The sequence below is a fragment of the Myotis yumanensis genome, unplaced genomic scaffold, assembly GCF_028538775.1.
Source record: "Myotis yumanensis isolate MYYU_CA2020_CCGP unplaced genomic scaffold, mMyoYum1.0.hap1 SCAF_14, whole genome shotgun sequence".
Taxonomy (NCBI): domain Eukaryota; kingdom Metazoa; phylum Chordata; class Mammalia; order Chiroptera; family Vespertilionidae; genus Myotis; species Myotis yumanensis.
The window spans coordinates 4,056,849-4,072,691 of record NW_027223765.1 but is presented as its reverse complement, the minus strand read 5'-3'; the positions used below and the strand labels follow the sequence as shown (position 1 = coordinate 4,072,691).

Below are 15,843 nucleotides of genomic sequence, written 5' to 3'. Positions count from 1 at the left end.
TGCTGGGATCTACCTGGCTGGGGACAGTGCTTGCTGAGGACCCTGGGTTTGAATTTCATGAGAGCCCTGTGCTCTTTGCTGTGATGGGAACCGGATGTGTCCAGGCACAATTCCTTCTCTGGTGCTTCTGAGGTTGAAGGTGCAGGCCACTTAGGGAAGGGAGGGGCCCCGGGCGTCCACCAGGCTGGTGTCCCCTGGCACCTCCTCTGGGCTGATGGGCAAGTTGGTTCTCTGTCTCTGCCCCGTGGGAGAAAAAAAAAAAAAATTAGCGCCAGGGAGGCAGCCCTTGGAGATGATTTCCGTGGCGTTCCTGAGAAAATTCACCTTCCCCCTAACTTTATTCCTCATCTTCTCATTCAAGACGGGTGTGCATCTCCGCAGGGCCTGGGCGTGTAAGATTCCTGAGGCTCAGAAACAGTTCCATGGCGGTTTTATTGCGGCCGCCTTGGAAAACCTATTGATTTCTGTCTGTTTGTTTAAACTGGCTTCACTGCCTGGCTTGGGGAGGAGGGGCGTCAACCTGTTGTTTTTCAGTCTGGACCCTGCCAGGTAGGCGCCACGCTGGGAAAACTGGCCTTTTTCAAGGAGGGGCCCAGACTACCTGCGCAATGACTTGTTTAGGGGCAGGTCAGAGCCACGTGAAGGTTTAGTAGGAGCAGATTGGCTTGATTGCAGCCTGTATGAGCTCACTTTCCAGTTCCTTATGGGGGAGGGTGGTCAGTTCTGCACCTATTTCTGTGGTGGCTTCATTGGGGGAGGGGGGTCCTTAGCCCTGATAGAGAACAGGCCTTTCCAGTGATGTTGGATTTGTAATCATCTATTTTACTAGTTCTCCCTCCTCTTTATTCAGAAGTAGGTCTTCAAATCTTCCCTCTACCCACTAAATATTTCAGCTAGAATTTTTCTTCTGAAAGGTGCACAGGATATCCGTTCCTTCAATTTAGGTCTTAAAAACTAAAGGTAGCCCAGCCGGTATGGCTTAGTGGTTGAGCATTGACCTATGAACCAGGAGGTCATGTTCAATTCCCAGTCAGGGTATATGCCCAGATTGCAGACTTGATCCCCAGTAGGGGTCGTGCAGGAGGCAGCCAATCAATGATTCTCTTATCATTGATGTTTCTATCTCCCTCTCCCTTTCTCTCTGAAATCAATAAAAATATATTTAACAAAACAAAAGGTAATCTGAATATCTGAATAATTAAGCTCCTCAGCAGAATCTACTCACCCTCCCCCCCCCCCCCCCATTATAGTTCTGACTTTTCAACCAAGTTTGTCCGAGAAAGGTTTTAACCTGTTGGATTCTATGTTCCAAGACATAGGCATGGTATACGTTAGTTTCAATCTCCCTTTTTAACTAAAGCATTTCATCTTTTGTGACAACAGGCTTGTATGTGATTTAAATAGAATTAAGCTACTTCCCATGGTCAGCAGCGAGAAGCCTGTACGCACAGATGCAAGAGGTTCGCAGTTTTTATTTCCCGGAGCCCAGCGGTGCAGTCTGGTGAAGGAGCCCCGACTTATTAGCTGGACTTGCTGGTCTCCATATTATTTTGATTGTATACTATCAGAAGAACATTTGACCATACATCACTCGGGTTGTTTATACATTATACACATATCCTGGTATGGCGATAGACTGCTTCTAAAACACACAGAAGGAAACTGAAGGGTAAGAAAAGGGAAGGTTATGAAACTGCAGTTCCAATGCTGACTTTCTGTATTCCAGCGATCGGCTTGGGCAGCCCCTGGGGTGTCCGCCCCACCTTGGGGGTCGCTGAGGGTGTGGGACTGTTTACCTTTCTCTCGGCACCTCTGGCCCTGCCATTCAGCTGTGTCTGCACCTCTGGTGCTCTGTCCTCTCCTGTGCCTCTGCCATGCAGCACCCTGGTACTGTGTCTGCACCCCTGGCACTGTGTCCGCACCCCTGGTACTGTGTCTGCACCCCTGGTACTGTGTCTTAACCCCTGGTACTGTGTCGCACCCCTGGCACTGTGTCCGCACCCGTGGCTCTGTGTCTGCACCCCTGGTACTGTGTCGCACCCCTGGTACTGTCTGCACCCCTGGCACTGTGTCTTCACCCCTGGCACTGTGTCTGCACCCCTGGTACTGTGTCGCACCCCTGGCACTGTGTCCGCTGCAGAACAGCCAGGGACCTGAGCCCTATAACCAATGGGCTCGTGTGCAGATGGGGGAGGCTCAGACCGAATGTGGCCCTGCCACCTGCTACAGTCATGATGGTGGACGAGATCACCTGATAACTCCCTTGATCCCCCCTTTCCTTAGCTGCACACTTTGGGCTGCATCTGTATGAGGTACCGAGCTGGTCAGTGTTAGATTGGGCAGGTTAACAGCTGTACAGGCGAATCCAGAAAGTCAGATGAGAAGTAAACGTATTTCGTGTGAAGGCCCAGGTGGGTGATGCTGACAGCACTCCTCCAGGTGGGGTTGGAGACCCAGCCTTCACCCAGCTGTGCCGCTGTCAGCACAGCGCCTGCTGCTCGTCCACTTCTCGTCCCCATCAAGCATGGGAAGGAGGCGGACCTGAGGAAGGTCCGTGCCCAGACCCGAGTCGTCGGATCTCTAGTTTTCACCCCATTTCCAGGACTCACTGTGAGGGAGGCGGGGTGGGGGGCAGCGTTCTCCAACGCGCAGTTATTATGTGTGAGGTCTCGTCCATGTTCACCGCATGTCACTCCCCTCCTTCCCCACCCTTTTTCCTGATGGAAAAACCCGGACAGATATAAGGAAAAAATGCTAATACATGCACAGTGCTCACTGTGCTTGAAATACTTTCCCAAGCACTTTGCCCTCCCAGACAGGTGTGCTGGATAGAGGAGGGGAACCGGCTGAGAGAAGAAAAGTCCCTGGCTTGAGCCAGGTTCTCAGACAGCACCTGCTCAGGGGGCATTCCTCTCACCAGAGATGTGCCCAGTTATTTCTTAACAGCCTTACTCTGCTGCTTTTTAGTTCTTGCTTCACTCCTTTTCTTGCTGTAGCCGCTGGACTGCTCTTCCTTCTGTCTGTCTGAAAACGTTGGAGAATTTAAAAATCCCAAGGAAGGAAAATAAACTGCATCGAATCTAAAATGTGCTGCAGTGAATTCGATATGATGTGGGTTTATCTGGGTCAGGATCCAGGACCCTCCCCCACACCCCGCCACCCACATGGGGTTTTTTCATTTTGATGAGCAAATTGTCCAGTTTGTGCCTCTCTCTCTCTTTATGGATGGATGGATGGATTGATTGATTGATTTTAGAGAGAACAAGAGAAAGAGAAACATCGATTTGTTGTTCCACTTGTTGATGCACTCATTGATTGATTCTTATATGTGCCCTGACTAGGGATTGAACCCACAACCGTGGCATATCAGGATGAGACTCTAACCAACTGAGCCACCCGGCCAGGGTGGAAATCTAGTTTTCTGATTTTTCCTGAACTCGTCCAGCGTTCCAGTTGCCTGTGTCCCTCACAGCAATTCCATGCCCTTAGAATGAAGCAGAGGTCCCGTGCCGAAGTGTGTGGCATCCGCTGTCATTGCTGCCATGCCTCCCTCCCTGCAGAGCTGAGAGGGGATGTGACCAGCCCCCTCTAGGAGGTTGACCCTGGACCCCCTAGGGTGTCCCCTTCTCAGGCCCACAGCACCCGCCACGCCAGGCTGGTTCCCCACTGGGGAACCTGTTGTGAGGGTTTCTCTGCACCTTTGCTCACACGGCCTCCAGGTCTGGTCTCTGGCGTCTTTCCTGCTGTGTTCATAACGGTTCCCGCGAGGCTCTATGCCACGTCTCTGGGTTAAGCCTCTCTCGGTACCACTGGGGGGTGGGTATGGTGACCATCTCCGTATGCACCCCTGATGGGTGGTGGTCCACACTCGTGACATAGCACCCGCCACGAAGGGGACCAGTCCTACTAGTGTTCCTGAGAGTGAGCGGGTCCCAGGGTGCTGGGCATTCATTGATAAAACCTGGGAAGTCCTGACAGACGGTCGCTCCCCCTTCTGTAAGTTATTCACCTGTCAGCACTGTGCGAGTCCCTGAGAGGGGCAAGGGCTTGAAACTGGAAGTCAGACAGATTCTTCCCAGATCTAAGTTCAGCCCGTAATTGCTGCGTGAACTGTATGTGATGGCACCTTCCCGGCCTTTCCTGGGTTTCAGTATCATCCGCTGTGTAAAGGGACGCCGAGCAGCTCGTAGGGTTGTTCAGATCGTTAGAAGACGCTATACATTAGGTCACTTAGTTGGGCACATCTATGAAATCAGGTGGTGTAGGCACCAGTTCTGAGATGGTTGTGTGAGCACTGCCTGCGGGCTCCTCAGCACAGGCCTCGCTCCTCCTGAGCGCCTGCCAACACCCTTTACTGTAACTCTCGCCTGAAACAGGGCGGGCACCAAACATCCACTTACTACCCCACAGTACCTGTGCAGGGAGCATTCGTGCCACCTGGAGCTGGTGATGGTGGACAAACGGGTCAGCAGCTGGGGTAGGAAATATTTTAAAAGGTGCTTCTGGTGTTTAAAACTTGAGAAGGCAAGAGCTGGCTGTAAGATTGGTTCCTTTTTAGATAAGGTTTTAGGGGTTCTTTTTGCTTATTAAAAGCCAGAGTCAACAATTTTTATGGTTTTGGAAGAGAAAATATTTTCCGTATGTGAGCCGGGTAATTTCAGCTCAGAACCCTCAGAATACCTGTTTTTCACTCCGAATGAAACCAAAATGGTGCGATTCTGGGAAGGGACTCAGCCTCCCGAGAAAATGAGGGTAGGACGCAGAAGTACCGCTGATTCCGTAACGATCTTGAGGTTTCAGAAATGAGCACAGAACGCTCCTTTGTTGTCACCGATACAATGTCCTCGCCACCTTTGGGCTGAACTCCTGTGTATAAAAATACTTGTACCCTGCAAGGCTGTACACAGAAAAGCCCTGCCTGGCCGTTCATGCCACCTGTGCCTCGTCAGCTTGTCCTGGAAATTTCCGGGAGGACAGATGTGGCCAGTGGAGTGTGCTTACCCTGAGAAGGGTCCAGTTAGGAGGAGAAGAAAATCAAACAGAAAAACGGCATGACTCAACCCCCACATATGTTTTGTGAGGCCTGATTCTAGGCCCACGGCCATCATCTGAGCCGCACAAACTCAGTCTCATCATCAGTATCAGGATAGCTCTTCAGCTCTCAGATGCAAAGATGACTTGGTCGTTGGTGCCTCATGTGATGAGCTATTAGCCAGCTATTGATTCCAGACTCCTCGGGATTAGCGGATGAATCGGAGCCCACCCACTGCTTCTACTGTGGCTCATCAGCGGAGGGACATCCTCAAAGAGGTCATGCTCCTTAAGTAATGTTGCTCATTCCTGGGAAAAGTTACAACACAAGCACGTTATCTCCAATTCTTGGAACTAAGCAATTGAAAATAGAGGTTTGTCTTTCACAATAGTTGGTGTTTTTAAATGTAAAATAATACTCCTTCCCCCTTGAAACCAGTAGGGAATATGATTTCCTTCCACATGATGCAGGGTCATCATGATGAGCTTAGGGTAGTGGCTTGGGCTGAAGCAGAGGCCACGTAGGATCTAGAGCAATGATGGTGAACCTATGACACGCGTGTCAGAGGTGACACGCGAACTCATTTTTTTGGTTGATTTTTCTTTGTTAGATGGCATTTAAATATATAAAATAAATATCAAAAATATAAGTCTTTGTTTTACTATGGTTGCAAATATCAAAAAATTTCTATATGTGACACAGCACCAGAGTTAAGTTAGGGTTTTTCAAAATGCTGACACGCTGAGCTCAAAAGGTTTGCCATCACTGATCTAGAACATACTCTCCATCCTCCCCATAGCCGTGTGTGAAGTCTGTGGGTGAAGTTGGTGGGGTCTCCCTCACCAGGTGCTGTGGGCAGCGCCCCCTCTGCAAGCCCAGGGCATCAGCCCTGAGCTGTAATGTTGGCAGTGCACATAGAACTTGGTACATGCAGATGCTTGTGTATTTGTTCAAGCAGCCAACATCCCAAGGGGCAGTGGGACAGTAGCCCATCTCAGACAGTGAGCGTCTGCGCTGTCCCTTGCTCCTGTGAACTGGCCACTTGGACTCGCTGCTTCTTCCTGTCTGTGGACCTGAAAGTCAAGCCCATAGCCACTCACACCGCCTTGAATCGTGTGAGCGTGTTCTGAGGGGGGTGCTGAAGGCTCCCTCGTGGTGAGAGGAGGGTCTCATGGATCTTTCCCACCCACCTTCACGGCCGTCTCCTCCCGTCTCCTGCGGGAGGGACCGAGAAGTCAGGTGGGCCGTCCTGCAGTAGAAGTGGCCACACTGCCTTGCTAGCATTGTCACCTGTATTTGTGGTTCACTTGGCGGAGAATCACGGTCCCGAAGCTTTCTGTGTGGGGCAATCAGAGGGTGGGGTCCTACCTGCTGAGCAGTAAATGTCCCGAAAGGCTGCCCCCTGAGCACCTGGTCTTTGCTGGCCATTCACGTGCCTTTCTCTTGTCTTCAGCACGTTCTGAGGTCTCATCCACCAGCTACTAGATTCTAATCTAACCTAAAATTCCTAGTATCACATGAGCTCACTCATAGTGGAATCTAATGAACAAAATGAACTGACAAACAGAATAGATCCAGAGACATGGGAGCATGGAACAGACTGAAGGATCTCCGAAGGAAGCGGGTGGGGAGGGAAGAAGATCAACCACATAACTTATATGCATCTATGCACAAGCCTGGGACTCAGGCAACAGTGTGGTGAAGGCCTGGGCAGAGGACAGCAGTGAGGAGGAAGGGGTCATTGGGGGGAAAGAGGGACATCTGTAATACTCTCAGCAATAAAGAGAAATTTAAAGAATTCCTAGTAGCTTCCCTTCTATTTTTTCGTTCTTAGTGTCACTGTGACCCCTAGGTATGTTGAGGGGACATGTGTGCATGTGGAAACCAAGTTATTGTGAATTCATGCTTCCACAAATGCTGCTCAGTTCTTTCATTAGTAGCAATTCGCCAGTACATCCTAGTCCAGCGGTCGCCAACCGGTGGTCTGCAGACCACTGGTGGTCCGTGAGGTCTGAAAGGTTGGCGACCACTGTCCTAGTCTATAGTATGGGCTGTAACAGAGATGAATACTTGGGAGAAATAATCGTTACTGTTATTCAAAGCCGCAGTCCTTTGTTCGTAGGAGTTAACGAGCTTTTACAAACGTTAGTAATTTTCTTCTAATGTAGCTCCTTCCATCAATACATGAAGGTTAGCTGTTAAGAAAAGGACCATGATGTGATGCGCTCCTGTTAATCCGAGTTCGGAGTTTCAGGGTGGGAGCCAGTCGGCACAGGTGCAGACGCTGTTTGTGATGTGCGAGGTCAAAAGCCCCGAAGTCGGGCGATTCCAATGCTGGTTCCACCACCATGGCTCTTGGGTCAGAACAGGGCCTTTACCCCTCTCAGCGTGACCTCTCTCAGCGTCACTTTCCTCATTCTGGTGGGGGTCCCTGCAGGGCTGTGTAAACACACAGCCTGCTGCCCAGGACGCAATTAGACCATTCCTAAAATAGCTGAACTCATCGTTCCGGTCTTATTCTCCTGAAGCCTCATTCAGCCTGCTACTTGTGTGGTTGAAGAAATAAGTGAAATGTCCCATCCAGTGACTTCATCTGTGGGGAGACATGCCATCTCCCCGGGCGGCGTGGCAGCAATGCTGTCCACGATTAGAGAGCCCCTGGTGCAGGTAGCGCTAGAGGTTTCACTTGGAAACATGGTTTTGGCTGCGATCAAGAATCTTCCTTATTAGCAAGAAGGAAATAGTGAATTCTGTGCATTCTTCCTCCTTCAGCGGCAGCCTATCCTGCAAACCTGGGGGTGTGTGTGTGTGTGGGGGGGGGGGGGGGTGCCCACATACCATAGAGCAGGAATCTAAGCGCGTTGCTTTTAGTCACAGGAGAATGAAATGTAAAGAAGGTGTACACACTTTTAAAATTTGGAATGCAGCGCCAAGGGGTGCATTCATGTTTACTCTGAAGAGCATTCTTCATGGTGCTGTGAATCTTACAACTTCGAGAGCGCCGCAGTGAGGACTGGCGTGTTGTTAATATGTGCGCCGCCAGGAAAGTTGACACATCTGAAGAGAAAGAGGTTCACGCTACTTTACTTCCATGCATTTGTATAACCTTTAAAGAATGAATGTTTCTCTGCCTCCTTCCTGTGTGTAGGTTTACTGTTTGTTTATGGAAGTCAAATAACAGTGTTTTGTTTATAGTTCATCGTTTACCCTCCTGACTTAGATGTCTTAATTACTTTTATATTTCTTTCTCTATTTCTAACCATACAATAAGAACTTATTTACTGTTTTCCATTGTGATTTACAGTTTCCCCTGCTACCTACTAAGCTGACTCCCATGAGAATGTTAGTTCATGATTGAACCCCATCCATGTATTTAGACCATATAGAACGTCTGTGATTCTCTCATAGAAGTCAGCCTGATTGTGGGCTTCTCACCATTAAAGCTCAGCATTCTCTGCTATTAGATTATGGCCAAGATGCAGCGCATACTGCAGTTTCTACGTGATTCTCTGGCCACCAGGCCACATATCTGTTCAAGTCCCAATGAATACTTCCAGTGGAAAGTTTGGTAGAAATCCCGCCATGTCTACCTTCATAGGCTTGTAGATGTTAGAGCCACAGAAACATAGTTACATGGATGGATTTCACATCCCCTGATTTCCACCATGACCTGGGCTGAGTAACTGAAGGGAGTGGAGTGGCTGTCCCTGTAGATCGGAAAATAATATAACACATTATCCATCGCTGGGAATTATTTGAGTTGGCTATTGATCCTTGATGCTGGGTTCCCTACTTCTCATTGACTAGGAAAGTCCATTCCAGTCGGGCTGAGGTAGGCAGTCTGTCGTTCAAAACAGGACATCAGTGATGTAGGGGATTTGCCCAGGACCTTGGTGCCATTTTCATCTCTAGATTGGCGTTTCCTGGGAGCTTGGGAGAAATGCAGGACATTGTCCTGTAACCCACCCCTCTATCCTTTTAATAGTGTGTCTGTTAAAAGTGTTTTTATAGAATATGAATTGTTACCTAATATGTAACCCATGGATAAGCAGCATATTTGTGTAAGAGTTCCAGGAACTAGCTTTTGGGGAGGAGGCTGAACTCAGCAAGTGGATGTTCCTGTAGCAGGATACTTGCTGACTCTTAACCATAAACATCAGACCTCTGCTTGACCAGTTTCAAGATAATCAGCAGAATGGACTGTGCTGGCTTACAAGAAGAGAACTTTCAACCCTTCTCCCGCTAATTTCTTTGTTCTGCTTCCCCCCTCCCTTCTGATAAAATCCCCTGCCTGCACTGAAATGTTGAGATGCTCTTTGGGGTGGGAGTCCACCATCTTCTCAGGTTGCTGGCACCTGAATAAACCATCTTTCCTTCATCATTCCAAGTACTGGCTTTTGAAGCAGCAGGCAGTTGACCCTGAGTTCAGTATTCCCCCACCCCAGACCTACTGTATCAGGATGCTCATTTTCTCAGGGGATTCATATTCACTTTAAAGATTGATAGGAGTTGGTTTAAATCAGTGGTTCTCAACCTTCTGGCCCTTTAAATACAGTTCCTCATGTTATGACCCCCCAACCATCAAATTATTTTCGTTGCTACTTCATAACTGTAATGTTGCTACTGTTATGAATCATAATGTAAACATCTGATATGCAGGATGGTCTTAGGCGACCCCTGTGAAAGGGTCGTTCGACCCCCAAAGGGGTCGCGGCCCACAGGTTGAGAACCGCTGGTTTAAATCATATTCTTAACTAACTGAACTAATTGGTTCCCTGTGACAAGGCCACATCTAATCAACATTCTTATTTTTGTATCAGGGATGTCATATGACAGATTTAAAGACAGGTACAGTACAGTTTGGCCAAAGGGTGATAAGAATCTAGTGGCACAGATAAAATATATTTAATTTTTAGAAATTCTGGTAGAATATGGTCACATGAATGGGGCACACAGTGCTTCAGAATCATTGCAGGGAAGTATTTGCATTTTTGGGAACACTGTCCTCTTGTAGCCCGCGTTGGTGGGGTATCTCAAGCCATTCTTGCTTGTGCTGATCTCGGGAACCTCCAGTACAATTCTGTCATCTTACCATCAAGGTAACTGATCAGCCTTTAGTGAGTTCCTCTGTGACCAACTTTAAGGATAGATTCCGGAAAAGTCATGTTCACTGTGCTCTCAAGGAGCACTTTGCTACGTGTGGAAAGAAAACCCATGATTACAGTGTGATGGGGGATGTTATGGTGGTAGGTGCCTAGGGATTATGGGGAAGACTTAATAATGGAAGTAAAGTGGAAAGATAGGCAGGGTTTGCAGGTTGGACTTGGAAAGAACGCTTGAGAAAGAAAATGTGGTGCACACAGTGGCCTGGGGTCATGAGGCGGGGCAGCTTTAGTGAATGGCACTAGTCCCATTGGCTAGGGTTCCACCATCCTGATCTCATTGCCCACCAGGGGCCCAGCCTCCATTTACCCTCACCTTGGGGATTAGATTTCAGCATTTGAATTTTGGGGGGACAGAGACACTCAGGCTGTAGCAACTAAAAAACCACCCCCCACCCCAGTGCCCACCAAAACACCTGCTGCCCGTGGCCCTCAGCCCTGGCTGCTCATTGCATGCACTGAGTCCCAGGATGGTTTTGGACAACAGAGTCTTTTAAAGCTTCCCCAGTGATTGCATGAGTGCAGCAGGTTTAAGAGCATAGATCAGTAGTTCTCAACCTGTGGGTCGAGACCCCTTTGGGGGTCGAACGACCCTTTCACAGGGGTCACCTAAGACCATCCTACATATCAGATATTTACATTATGATTCATAACAGTAGCAACATTACAGTTATGAAGTAGCAACGAAAATAATTTGATGGTTGGGGGTCGCAACATGAGGAACTGTATTTAAAGGGCCAGAAGGTTGAGAACCACTGGCATACATGGAGTGGGATGGTCTTTGGATACATTTTGGGAAATTTAATCCCAATGTGTTCCTTGTTGCCCCATGTTTTATGGCTTCAGACCTGTCAATCTACATATGTCTTATGTCCTATTTTTTATTTTATTTTAGAATAGGTTTTCAAATATCTTTTTTTTCCTGATTAGAAACTTCTTTTTAGGAAGAAATACGTCCAATCATTGGGGACATTCTATGAGAAAAAAGTATATATGGGTTTTCTAACTAAATTTTAATTATAATCAGTAATGCTAGTCGAACACTTACAGTGAACCAGGCACCTTGCTAAATGCTTTCATTGTATTATCTCATTTAAACCTGTAACTGTCCTACGAGCTAGGCATTGTGAAGACCCCTAGGTCCTCGGTGAGAGAGCTGAGCATCAGAGAGATTGTATCACACAGTGAGTTAGTGGCAGGACCTATGTCAGGCCCCTGTATGCCCACCTGAGCTTTTAACCAGCTCAGGTCCTTGCTAAGGTAGCGATTTTTATGTGCAATGATCAGCATGTGGTTCAAAACCTAAGCTTGTACACAAAACCTAAGCTCTCAGAACTACATTTTCCTGTAAGGTCCGCAAATCTTCATGAGTTATAGGGGCTCGGGAAGGCATGCCAAATGTTAAGAACTATTTCAAAATAGAAAAATTTGCACACCAACATCGGTGTCTGAATGGAAACAGAATTTTTAGAGTTATAGTCGATTGGTAATTTGTGTATGTAAATTGCATGTTATAGTCATTATTCTGAATGTATTTGAATACTCGGAATTCACTGTGTAAATATATTTTTCATGCAGATTGGTTTCCAAGTATTGTTAAGCATGTAAAAAATATTGAGATTGATAGATATTTGTTCCTCTGGCCACAAATTTAAACAAAGGGAAAAGAATGACTTTGACTGTGGGCTGGAAAACTGGGGAAAGGGGATTTATTTCTGGGTCCAAATGCATGCATGTCCGTCACTTGGAACCTGATGTTTCCTTTAACAAGTGCAGCTTCTGCAGCATCTTGTGACATTTAGAAAGAGTTTCAGCTGCATGTCCTTCATCCTGACAGAGAAGATACATTGAGTAACATGTAAGTGACAACAAAGGATCGTTTTAATCGAGTACAATGGCTAATCTTCCCTGTCACCTTGGGTAGGCCGAAGTTCAAAAATGTGGCCAAGCACTGCATGCTGTTATGTCTGCTGTGAAGGTACTTTTTAGGTGAGATTAACACTTAAGTCAGGAGACTTAGAATAAAGATCTGCAATGTGGGTGGGCCACGAGCAATCAGTTGAAGGCCCTAAAAAAAAAAAAAAAAAAAAAAAAAGATGGACTACCCAGAGAAAGAGGGAATTCTCGAGGACAAGGCACCCATACCCACACATCCTCTATCAGTCTGCTCCAGAGAACCCAGCACCCACTTTATCAGGATCCTCACTCTCCCTGTTTCAAGAAGGTCCTCCCATTGTTTTTCAAGGTACTTTACTTGGACATCCTTGTCCACAGAGTTGCCGTCGGACTTAGCAGAGTGATGAGCGGTGGATGGTACCAATTTCTACCAGCTCCAACTTGGGTGACATTTCCTTATGCATCAGGCCGTTTTATAAATGCCGGACACAGTGAATGGGACTCAGGCTGTCCCACAGGCAGTTTGTGGCTCGCTGCACATTTGTGGTCTTTCAGCTTCCAGGTGTGGCTTTGGTGTTCTGGTCAGAGTGGGATCGTTTAGAAACATTCCAATGGAGTGCCCATCTGGAATTCTCTCTGTGCATCCATTTCCCTTAAGATAAGGAGTGCCACTCAGTGCTGGGCCACGGGAGGAGCTGTGGTGGGGAGGGAGAAGTCAGATGTGGCCCTGGCCTTGCTGGGGGTTAGTGACTGGTGAGGAGACTGGAAAAAGTAAACAATCAATACTTAAAGTTCAAAAGAACTTGTATGCATATATGCAAAATCCCATGAACACAGACAATAGTGTGGTGAAGGCCTGGAGGGGGGTGCAGGGTAGAAGAGGTCAGTGGGTGAGAGGGAATGGACATCTGTAATACTTTCAATGATAAAGATAAATTAAATAAAGATAAATTTAAAATAAATAAATTCAAGTATAACCTGAAGTAGGTGCTCTGAAGGAGAGAAGGAAGGTGCCGAGATGGAAATTACTAGAAGGACCTACTGTAGATCCCCAAGGAAGCACCACTTCTGGCTGAACGTGAATTTTGAGATGCGGAAGGTGAGAACCAGGGAACCCATAGGCATAACCAGCAAAGAACTCAGCACGCCAGGGAGAAGGAGAAGGCGGAAGAGCTTGACTCCCACCCAGAGCGGGTCATGTGTAAGCCACTGCGTTGTCATTGGTCAGGAAAGCCTCAGACTGAGCCGGAGAGGAGGCCTTGGGAGTAGAGGCTGTGAATAGAGCTGGGGTAGGGAAGCCACCACTGGGGGTGAGGTTCAAGTTGGTAGATTCAAGTTTGAGAGTGTAAACGGGAGCCCTTCACTTCCCACTTTCCCAGTTAAACCTGGTGTGGTGAAGGCCTGGGTTTAATAGGTTTAACTTTATTGTTTCAGGCACTGGTGAGACTCCGAGACACTAAGAAGTACATTATTTTTAGAGTGAGCATGACTGGCATGAGCATGGATCGTAAGGCTAGCTCGTGGACACCCGTCCAGAGCTTGCATCTCAGGCTCCTCTGGTGGGTTAGGGGGCTCTCTTATGTTATAGTAGTAAATATATATGATTTATATATATTTATATATTTAAAAGACCTTTATTGTTGAAATTATTACCTATGTCACCCTTTATCCCCCATTGACCTCCTCTAGTCCCCCCCTCAGCCCCTTGCCCTAGGCCTTCACTACCCTATCATTTGTGCCCATGGGTGATGCAGCTATGCATTCAAGTTCTCTGGTTGATCTCTTCCCACCCACCCACCCTCCTGCCTTCCCTCTGAGGTTTGACAGTCTGTTCCATGCTTCTATGTCTCTGGATCTATTTTTCTTCCTCCCCGCCGCCCCCTCAAGTCCTTATTGAAGGCTAACAAGTCAGTACAGCACGGTGAACGTGTTGCCCACCCAGGTCTGCGTAGACGTGTGGATCAGTCAGTGTAGCACTCATGCCCCTCACTGAAGGAGACCGAGCAGGGTTTGGTGACCATGTCGCCCAGGCCTGGCTCTGCGTCTTCCAGCGGTAGACATGCGGAGTCGGGCACTGTAGAACCCGTGCCCTTCACGAAGCATTTAAGCAGAGGTCCAGCTTGTAACTGGCAGAACTTCCCTTTCCTAGCGTGGCACATTCCAGTGCACACCCCGCCGCATTGTTGAAATGAAGAGTTAAGTTAATTATCCATATCCTTTAAGAGAGGAGTGAGCTGGGCGTGAAGAAGTCGGACCAAGACCTTGATTGATTCGGACTGGCTGCTAATGTTGTTTAATTTCCCTGGGTAGTGCCTGAACTTTCCATTCCAGTTTGTCTTTACAACCCCTTGTATTTTTAATTAATTTCCCGTAAAGGTTGTATGTCTGTGAGTGTGCATTTTAATCGTGTAAAGGGTGTCTGGTCCAAACTCAGCAACCTCTCCATCACCTTCCCCAGCTCTGTCTCCTGGAGGCCATGTTGTTGTTATTTCTCTTTCCAGAGATACTTCCCGTATATGAGCACATACATGTTGAGATGCTTCTTCAGTTAAAAAGCAATCTGAACATTTGCTATGAAAATGACAACATGGGAGGTCCTGCCTTCACCTGAAGAGGGGTCCAGAGCTCTTTCCTGCAGTGACCATGCCCAGGCCTAGGCCAAGGCCATGTGGCAAGAACCCTGCTCACGTCATTTAATGTTACCTACAGGCCTTTGCCACTAGAAACATTGTTTTTGTCAACATATGTGAGTCTCTCTGTAGAGTAAATTCCAAAAAGAGGAACTGGAATTTCATTGTAAACAGAGAGCACTTTGCATTTGTAACTTCTTTTTTTAATATATATTTTTTTATTTCAGATAGGAAATAAGAGAGACTGAAATATCAATGATGAGAGAGAATCATTGATTGGCTGCCTCCTGCAGGCCCCACACCGGGATCAAGCCTACAACCTGGGCATGTGTCCTGACCAGGAATCAAACCCTGACCTCCTGGTTCATAGGTCAGTGCTCAAGCACTGAGCCGCACCGGCCGGGCTGCGTACCTAACTTTTATAGATATTTCCAGATTGCCCTTCATAGAAATGGTCACAATGTACAAACAGGGTCTTCATAACCTTTGAGTCTGTTCAGTGGCCCTTAGTGGTCAGCAGAAATTCGTTCCGTAGTCCATCAATGTGGGTGATTTCCAGAAAGTCTTACAAGTGGCCACGCACTGGGCAGAGCAGCTCGCACGGGACATTCTGGCATAGTGGCGGCTGTGACCCCATCCTCTCCAGCTGTAAGCTTGTCTGGCTCCCAGACCCTAGGATTCGGGTTACCTCAGGAGGCAGTAGGTGCCGTAGGAAAGACCGTGCTTGTCCAGACAGTCCAAACTGCTTTGAATTCGTGCAGTAGGTGGAGGAAGCCAAGAGCATGTGTTCTTAGCGTGGGGCGGCCTCAGGATTGGCACCCAGTGTGACCTAGCCGACCTTTGGGAGCCCGTGCTCAGGTATGGGAAGTTCACACTAACAGTGCTGAGCCCTAACCGTCTGCCTGGACCTAAACTGACACCTCACAAGATTTATTGAAGGGCTGTAGTTTTCTAGCGCTACACGGACTGTAATTAGTCTCTGACGTAGGATGATTTATCACCGGACATTTCCTTAGAAATGAGTTTGTGTTTCAGGGCTGTTAACATTGCAGATGTACAGCTCTCATCCTGCACCACTGACACCCCAACTGCGCTCGGGATCACCAGGCAGCCGACGCCACAG

General features: G+C 47.8%; 1 protein-coding gene across 2 annotated transcripts in view; it reads left to right on the top strand.

The window, feature by feature from the left end:
* Positions 1-15,843, top strand: part of CNTN4 (contactin 4) — a 402,844-nt gene that overhangs the window by 1,033 nt on the left and 385,968 nt on the right. The window lies entirely within an intron of this gene.